This window comes from Macrobrachium nipponense, chromosome 47 (assembly GCF_015104395.2).
Source record: "Macrobrachium nipponense isolate FS-2020 chromosome 47, ASM1510439v2, whole genome shotgun sequence".
Taxonomy (NCBI): domain Eukaryota; kingdom Metazoa; phylum Arthropoda; class Malacostraca; order Decapoda; family Palaemonidae; genus Macrobrachium; species Macrobrachium nipponense.
The window spans coordinates 25,626,111-25,636,310 of NC_087222.1; the positions used below are offsets into that span (position 1 = coordinate 25,626,111).

Here is a 10,200-nt window from a genome sequence, read left to right on the forward strand (position 1 = left end):
GAAATGCAAAGTGGGAAGGATATGGAAAATACAACTTCTACAGTAAAAATATAAAACTGTCAGAAATAAATGAAGAATTAAACAAAGATTGGGATAATATTTTCGTAAGTGATGACATAAGGTAAATACGGAGATATTGTATAAATATTAGAGAAAACATAGTGGATAAATATATACCGAAGAAGAAAAGTAAACATCAGTCATGCATACCAAGAGACAGAAGGATCTTGTTCCAGACAATCAGAAAATGGAAAAAAGGTCTTGCAAAAGAAAAAAATGCATGGAAAGTTATAGAACTAAAAAGTAAGATAGAAAATGCAGAACAAAAAAGATTATACAATCAAAAGAAAATGAAAAACGGGACTTGGAAGAAAAAACCCTAGTAAATATCAGCAAAACCCCAAACTATTATACTCATACGCGAAAAAGATGATTAAAAGAAGAATAGAAATAGGTCCCTCTAAGAATTGAAGGAAGATTAACGAATGAAAAAAAGGAAATTTGCAACATATTGGCGAACGATATAAGAGAGAATTCACCCCCTAGAATAGATAATGAAGATAATGATATAGAAGTAAGGGACGAAAATAGTGAATATTTAGCTGACATAGATATTATGAAGCTGATATTGTGCAGCGATTAATGAAATTAAAATGGAGCTGCAGCAGGGCCTGATGGTGTTCCTGCTATTTTGTTAAAGAAAGTAGTTCATTCTATCGCAAAGCCACTTGCAATATTTATTAAGAACAAAGTGTAGATACAGGCATGATTTACGATGAGCACAAATTAGCATATATTACCCTACTTTCAAAAGTGGATCAAGACTAGATGCAAGTAATTATAGGCCTGTGAGTCTAACATCACATATCATGAAAGTGTATGAAAGGGTAATGAAGAAAAATATTATGAAACATTTAATAAAAAATAATTTGTTTAATATAGAAACACATGGTTTCGTACCCCAGAAAAAGACACAACCCAACTAAGTTTAGTCCACTGTAGAACGATATACAAAAATATGAAAGAAAAGACGGAAATGAAACACAGATGAGGTTTTATCAAGACTTTGTAAAAGCTTTTGACAAGGTAGACCACATAATATATTAGCGAAGGAAAATTAGAAAACATATATAGTGGATAAAGTAGGAAGATGGTTAAAGAATTTTTACACAACAGAAAACAGATAGTTTTATTGCAAACAGATGAGAAAATCGGATGAAGCTAAGTTATTTCCGGTGTGCCACAAGGTATGGTGTTAGCTGCATTACTGTTTGTTATTATGATTGCAGACATAGACAGTAATGTTAAGGACTCGGTAGTGAGTAGTTTCGCCGATGACACAAGAATAAGTAGAGAAATTACTTGTGATGAAGATAGGAACGCGCTACAAAGAGACCTTGACAAAGTATATGATTGGGCAGAGAAAATAGGATGGTATTTAACTCTGATAAATTTGAATCAATAAACTGTGGAGACAGAGAAGAAAGACTATATGCATATAGGGGACCTAATAATGAGACAATCACAAATAAGGAAGCAGTTAAAGACCTTGGTGTGATGATGAATAGGAACATGTTATGCAATGATCAACTAGCAATTATATTGGCAAAATGTAAACAAAGCAAAAATGGGAATGTTGTTACGGCACTTCAAAACAAGAAAAGCTGAACATGATATGCTTTATAAAACATATGTTCGTAGTCCACTTGAATATTGCAATATTGATATGGTACCCTCCCACACTATCAAAAGGATATTGTACAAAATAGAGAGTGTACAAAGGTCCTTTACAGCTAGAATAGAAGAACTTAAGGACCTTGACTACTGGGAAAGACTACAATCCTTAAAATTATATAGTCTAGAAAGGAGAAGAGAAGCGAAAAAAAAAACTACATGATAATTCAGGCATGGAAACAGATAAGAAGGAATAGCCGAAAACATCATGGAGCTAAAAATAGCAGAAAGAGCAAGCAGAGGTAGATTAATAGTGCCCAAAACTATACCAGGAAAAATAAGGAAAGCACACAGGACATTAATCCACTACACACCAGCATCGATAATGCAGCGTCTATTCAATGCGTTGCCTGCTCATCTGAGGAATATAACAGAGTGAGCGTAGATGTGTTTTAAGAATAAGCTCAACAAATATCTAAACTGCATCCCAGACCATCCAGATTGGAAGATGCAAAATATACCGGAAGATGTACTAGCAACTCTCTGGTAGACATTAGAGGTGCCTCACACTGAGGGACCTGGGGGCAACCCGAACAAGATGTAAGGTCTGTAAGGTCTGTAAGGTAAGATCATAAATGCATTATAAATTATTATCACTTCCTTAACCTAACCTAAAGGTTACCTAATGAAAAGTCACTCATATTGATTATCTCTCTCTCTCTCGCTCTCTCTCCCTCTCTCTCTCTCACTCTCTCTTTCCTAAGCACAAGCGGCTACAACCCACCATAATCGACTGACTACCAGGCCCCCCAGCTAATGCATGCAAGGTCAAAAGAATACATTTCTATGATATGTCAAGAATTAATCAGTATATATATATATATATATATCCATATATATATATATATATATATATATATATATATATATATATATATATATATATTCTTGTGTGTGTGTGCATGTGAGTGCAGTGTCATTCAACCAGGAAGAGTTACAAGGAGTTACAAGGAGTTAAATGTCTCAGAGACTTGTTAGTCCATTCGTAAAAGGAGACATCACACGCTCACTTATCTGTAGGAGGAGGTTTTACTGTTCAGTCACAGTGTCCTAATGATGAGAGAGGTCTTACCTTTATCAAAAAAACACTTACAGAATAATCCTGAGCACACACCATCGACTATCCCACAGCATTCCAACACCGTGAGAGATAGCTACACCACTCAGCTCTCAGCTAATACTAACAGGTGTGCTGGACCAATGTTGGAAGTCTCTCTCTCCCAATCTATTGTGATATTCTACACCTGTGTCCTCTAGTTATCAACAGGTGTAGTGGTAGACACAGGCTTTGATGTTCCTCTTCGCATCTGCCGGACAGCGAGTTCCTGTTTGCGTGGAGATACCTCACGAACGGGAGAGCGGAATTTGGTGACATTCTGCACAGATGTTCTTCAGGCAACATTGGAGAGACATTGAAGGGTTTGGTGAAAATTGAAGGAGAGGCAAGATAGTTTTCATGGCAACAAAGAGTTAAGAGGCTATCATAAACTTATGGATGGTTCACGATACCTTAAACCACTGATTTGTTTCTACGTCGAACTAGGTGGTGATTGTCTACCATGGTGGTCAGTTAACTGTATTGGTTAGCAGGATGAGGAGAAGTTGTGTGGTTTAGTGTATATATGAGAGAAATGAGAGAATTTGTAAGGGGAAAAAGGAGTGGGTGCATATATATATGTGTATATATATATATATATATATCATATATATATATATATATATATATGTATGGATATATATAGATAATATTATATATATATATATATATATAATATATATAATGCTATATTATACAGTGGGCAACTCCAAGGAATCAGGCTACCGTGTGATGGGGACACCTGTGTGTCCTCGAAAATATGTTGTGTCCCACTTCCTGGAAAGTGTCTGACTTTGATTTTTGTTCCTACCTAAATTTACGACATTGGTTTTTATTTCCACACTTATCATTTACCTCCTCCATCAGCAGGAAGCTCTATTGGCCGTTAACTAGTTTCTTTTACTAGCACAAGTGTGCAAGAATAGCTCTCCCATCGCTGAACTTAAGTTTGTTGGTCACTGACCTGAAGATAATCTATATTCTTTAACAGATCGTACGGTTCCCGCTACGCGCAGCGCGTACGACTGTAAGTAATTGGAGTATCCGGCCTGCTCTCATTAATTATGTCCTCACATTTATAAATATTAATATAAATATAATATATATATAATATGATTTTGTGTCAATTAACCTGTCAAGGCCATCCGTGAAAACGCCAGGTCGATCTCCGCTCAGGGCAAGGAACAAATAACAGCATGGGGTCGGTTTACATCAAGAGAAGTCTGCGTTCCACATGGCTGATTACATATCATTAGTATGTCTTAGCAGGAAAATTAGCTTAGATAATAATAATAATAATAATAATAATAATAGTAATAATTGTCTTTCCTTACCAATATAAAATACCCCCAGGCTACCCACTCACCTACATTTTCCCAAATGAGTCAGATCATACCCACTGGCCACCTGCTACAGCTGTTAAAATATATATATTTTGGTCAGAAACAATACACCTGTGCCATCGCAATGAGAAACAGGCGGAAGCGTATAAATAAATGGAGCAGAAAATATGTCTACATACCTCAGACCTCACACACACACACACACACACACACACGCACACACACACCTGTTGCTTAGCAGATGACACCAGCCTGCCCTTACCAATAATCTTATAGTATTGGGATCGATTCGTAGGCTGGGAGGGAGCGAGGAAGGAGGAGAATAAGGAGGGGAGGAAACGTGACTGGCTGGCTGGAGGTCGGCTGCTGTATTGTCTCAATGTGCCCTATATTGTGCTGACGTAGATGAGAGATTTGGAGAAACTGTGTTCAAAGTCATTGTTCCTCAGAATCCTAAGCTTCCTCGACCTGATGATTTCCTTGGTGGTGAGGGAAGGATCCTGGATCCTCTAAAGGGAACAAATGACCAAAGTAGGACCCCAATTCATCCATTCTTTAAGGAACTGCTCATAAAGTTATCCTAGACAGCTGGAAAGGATCCTATCTCCAGAAAAGGGAAAAATGATCAACGTAGGATACCAATTAATCCATTCTTTAAGGAACTGCTCATAAAGTTATCCTAGACAGCAGGAAAGGATCCTATCTCCAGAAAAGGAAAGAGTGACCAACGTAGGATACCAATTTATCTGCTCCTATAGGAATTCCCGAGGCCACCAGACCAAAGTGATTCCTCCTGACGCTTAAATCAAATGGTCATTACCACCGACGGCCTGAACTGGGAATGGCTGATTCCAGTGGTCAATAGAATTCCCAGTTTGGGAATATTCAATAATATCATAATACCAAAGGCTGGCTCTGTTTGTATATATTAATTACGTCCTGCTTGTGGTACATGGATATTCAGAATGCTACCCACCAACAACAGGAGAGAGAGAGAGAGAGAGAGAGAGAGAGAGAGAGAGAGAGAGAGAGAGAGAGACAATGATAAGAAAAAATTACAGTTAACAGCAGTGTTATCTGGTCAAAGATGAGAGGAGAGAGACGAGAGAGAAGAGAGAGCGAGAGTCACTTACACGTGTCCGTCCTACCCTCCAGAGCCATAAATTCATAGACAGACTACTAAAGCAGCACGGCAGAAGAAAATTTAGGCCTACGAGAGTTCTATATAGGCCTACGTTGTATCGTCAACATAATTAGCCCTACGATTCCAACCGTCCAGAAAATAGGGATTAATCCCCCGCCCCCGCGGGGTCACGAGCCTAAAGTAGTAGTATAATCAGCGATTCAGCGTTCCAGTCTTCAGTTTCTTTCCCAGGCCATCGTGGACGTAGCACGCTCGAGAGTCAGCTGCCCACAAGATAAGGGTTGTACTTGGTTTGGTGGGGTTGTGGTCTACACACACATACACCCACACACACACACACACAGATGATGGTTGACCTTCATACACAAAAGCCTAAAGCATAAGTGAGGTTCAATGTCGCTTTGTAAGAAACCGTAATTAAAAAAAAAAACATAAATGGACCTCTCTATAAATACATTAAATATATTGGACCTGTCTATACATACATTAAATGTAATGGAATTGTCTATACATACATTAAATATAGTTGACTTGTTTATAAATCCATTAAATATACTGGTCCTGTCTATACATACATTAAATATAGTGGACTTGTCTATAAATCCATTAAATATAGTGGCCCTGTCTATACATACATTAAATAGAATGGACCCGTCTATGAATACATTAAATAGTGTTCCTGTCTATAAATACATGAAATATAGTAGACTTGTCTATAAATACATTAAATAAAGTGATCCTGTCTATAAATACATTAAATATAGTGTACTTGTCCACTATATTTAATGTATTTATAGACAGGAACACTTTATTTAATGTATTAAATAAAGTGTTCCTGTCTATAAATACATTAAATATAGTGGACTTGTCCATAAATACATTAAATATAGTAGACCTGTCTATAGATCCATTAAATATAGTGAACCTATCTATAAATACATCTCACTAATTTGGCAGGACGGTATAGACAGCCATTATAATAATATTAATAAAAGTCTTGCTTCCAAATGCTTTCCCATCGCGACAAACATAAAAATCTGCCAATTAGAACCAATCATCCCGTGACGCTCATTTGCAGAGAGCCAGTTTCATTAGCTAATTAAACGCCTCCTCTCTCTTTCTCACACAATTCCCGTAATAAATGCCGATGGATGGGATGAATTCCAGCGTGGAAATTCCATGCAGATTACGATCAAGAGCGAGAGAAACAGTCTTCCAGAACTCCTTTTCTGAAAGGTTCACTTCTCAAAGACTATCTTTATTCAACTATGGCGCCCCCTCTCTGTGAAAGGAGCCTAGAGTCACGTCTACTGCTGTTCTTATCTCCAGAGGTAGTCCTGGCATCCTCAGGAGGTCTCCTCTCTGTCCTACTCTGGGCTCCTGCCTCGTCAGTGGACTGGAAACTGCCTCTGGTCACATCCACTTAGTGTATATCTTCCTCCTTCAAAATCTGTCTTCTCCAGAGCCTCGCCTCCAAGCTAAGACAAGGTCTCCAGGACAGCAAACTTCTCCAGAGCCTCCACTGACAAGCTCTTCAGGGGGACAGCAAACTCCTGAATACTGGAATGAATCGAGGGTGAGTAAAACCACAAGTAACAGAGGTTTGGCACGTTTTAATGAGATCACAAAATACGTAAGTGAGAATATAGACAAAGGCACCTTTGAAAAAAAAAAGGGCGCTTTGCTGCATGACAATTACACGAGGAGAATGTACGTAGTTCACCAGTCAGTAGTACAAGGAATGCACAAACATCTGGCAACAGCTTAACAGCCTTTTGAAGTAAACATACCCAACTCAGGCTGTTAGTTTTCAAACACTGTATTGGTGTCAACATTATAATCTTGTTCTTCAGGTCTGGAGTTGCGTTGATACAACCACAGGTGACCAAGGAAATGTTTGTTGACGAGTGTCCAATGATTTGAAATGGAATACTACAACTTGCTGCAATTACCTCTCGCAAAAAAATCTCTAGACTTTACATATTTTGCTCTTAATTGAATAACAAAAGGACTTCAAATCTAACCAAACATGAATAGCCCTGAGCAAGGGCTTGGGAGATTCGTCTGGGAATTTTTGGGCTGAATATAAAGGCTCCTTAATACATTGGAAATAAAACTTTGACACCAAGGGTCCTATACACCCTGAATGATATTGGTACAAAGAATACCCCGTACATGGGATGTTACGAGTAAATACAAAAAAACTGAAAAATATACATATCTCTTAATCGAAATCTCTCATGTTTCACTTCACCAAACTGTCTTTGGAAATGGGGCATCTCCAAACTGGTTCCCCACAAGCACAAGAAGAAAAAAACTATGATTAAAGCACCACACCATATATTGATGATCCGCACACATATACACACACAGTAACTTGTTGAAGCTGACTATAGTTATACCATTCTTCATAAATTCTCGTGTCACGTTACCCACTAAGAAAAACTGTTTATAATATTCGGAATATGTACCATATGGTCATCATATCCTTGTACAAAAAAATGTTATATGCATGGTATTAAACGATACAAAACCAGGAGAATTCTAACGAGATGGACTTCTACAGGAATTGGTCATGATTGGTCAGAATTCAGTGACCAGCTTTTCTCTGTTACCTTATATGCCATCTTTGCTACAGAATTTTCTTTTCAATGATAAGCATTTTAGAGGACTAGGAACTACTAGGGCTGTTAGTTATCCTTCTCATGTGAGGTGGTTGGTCAAAGTTTTCACCAAAATTTGGCTGGGCACTTTTAAACTTCGTTATATTTTTTTTGCAGCGTACAAGGTTAACATCGAAAGAGTATTACCTCAGTCCTGTAGACTACAGCATCACAAATTCTTACACAGACACAGCGACTGAGGACAAAATTTAGAATACAATACACTTTCCAAGGTGTTGTCAACATACTCGTAATGTGTCAAGGATTCGACAAACTTGACACGTTCTGTGAAGAAGCTTTTCGTTGTACTGTAAATACTATAGTCAATAAAATGGTCCATTTCCAATTGTAGTCATATTTGAAGTTTAGTTTTGGGTCGCAGATTGCTCAATGATTTAGATTTTACTGCTAAAATTATTGAAAAACAGTTGTAAACAAAGATAAGCCAGTTGCTGCTGTCTTTGTGTCAAAGTTGGTTACCCAGCTGAGTAAAAATATGGGAAACTGCAACCAAACAGATAAATCTGTGAAAGGTTACTTACAAAAACATCTCTTTGACAACATCAGCATATACTTTTTTGAGTTTCCATAGTTGTATTTATGATGTTATTTCAAGTGTCTGACTTCATGTCACTGATAAGTGAACCCCACAAGAGTCTTTCCTTTGTATGGGGTGCAACTTGTCCATCATCTGATGGCAAGAATATCTGTGAAGATAGAGGCAAGATCTGAGCAGTTTTATGGCAGAGTTGTCATATCTCTAATCCTGTCGATAAATGTAGACTCGTTTATGGCACAAGCTACTAAAACTCTTCAATGATGAACACTGTTTCATTTGCACTGTTCAGATCAGACATCAGTTGCCAGAAATAAGAAATGTGTCGCCGGCCCACTACGTGTTAATTTCATCCTGATCCTGTCTTTCTACGCCAAGCTGGACTATCAGTGTACGACCTTGAAGCAGAGAACGGTATAGTCGTGATGTGATTTGTGGAGTTCCTTGTCTTACCTTGCACCTAATAGAAGAACCTCAAGCATCATCTAGAACTCATATGTGCGGAAGTCTTGCTTAGTCCGAAGAAACACAGAACCTGCTACAGCCCTTTTTTTCCTCTCCAGCATCTAGAAAAAGCTTGTCAGAGAACTTACTATGCCTTTATCTGATAGAATAAGCTAAAGTCTTTACTCCTTAAGCTCAATTGTTGCATCCAGAAGGTCCTGCAAATGTTTCACTCCATCCAACGTTTGATACAACATGCCCAAGCACCAACCAAATCTATGTCCAGTCCTACACTTGAGTGTGAGCTTAGAGCCTCACCAAGCACTCACAGAAGATACTAAAATCTTGCTTATTTTCACACCTATATATACATACTACAGCCTTGCTCAGCCTTCTTGCATCTGCAAAAGTATGCTAAAACTTATATTCGATCTTCATTGCACAGGAGGGCAAATGTCTTCCTCGGTCCATATCTGACGCTCTGAAACCTCCGCTGGCTGCACGTTATAAAAGAAACCGCGGCCTCGCGCATGCCCGAACCGACAGAGTATACTATTAGGCCATTCTTAGTGGAGGTTAGGAGTCTTTGGAATAAATACCAGGGGGGAGGGGAGGGGATTGGGAAGAGGCTGCTAAGCAGATGCTAACCTAACGTTTGACCTCCGAATCTAACCTGAGCCCAGGAGCAGGGTAAAAGTAGAAATAGATTACCTTGGCCAAGGGGGACTTCACCCCCCTAGGTACCCCCTCAGTGAAAGTAACATTTCTAAAGAAGTGTTTTTCAAATTCTAAGGCTTACTGAAAACTTGCCTATTGTTGAAGAGCGTCGGCATGTGTGGTCTAGCGATGCCGTGTGATTGAGTTGGAAAGGGGAGGTCATATTCGATGCTACTGTAGAGTTTTATACTTACCTGTCATGGCAAATTTTGGCATGCTATATCTACTGAGGTTTTGATCACTGTAGTTATAAAAACCCTTTAGATTTCAAACTGCATTTTAAAAAGTTAAAAATTATCGCAGTTTCTTTTCGAGAGGACTTTTGTGATTGTAGAGGAAAAAAACTGAGCGTATTGCTGAATCAATTTGACAGGTGTTATAACTACATATGTGAGTATGGGAGAGAAACAAGCAGACTTCATAATGTCATTGCAAGAGACCAGGATTGCTTTCAAACCAGAACAACTGCTCAACTTGATCATCAGAAGAGGGAAAATTGGCAA

At 38.4% G+C, this 10,200-nt stretch overlaps 1 protein-coding gene across 2 annotated transcripts in view; it reads right to left on the reverse strand.

Annotated features, from left to right (window-relative positions):
* The window catches only part of LOC135204790 (uncharacterized), a 75,597-nt gene that overhangs the window by 6,900 nt on the left and 58,497 nt on the right, over positions 1-10,200 (reverse strand). The window lies entirely within an intron of this gene.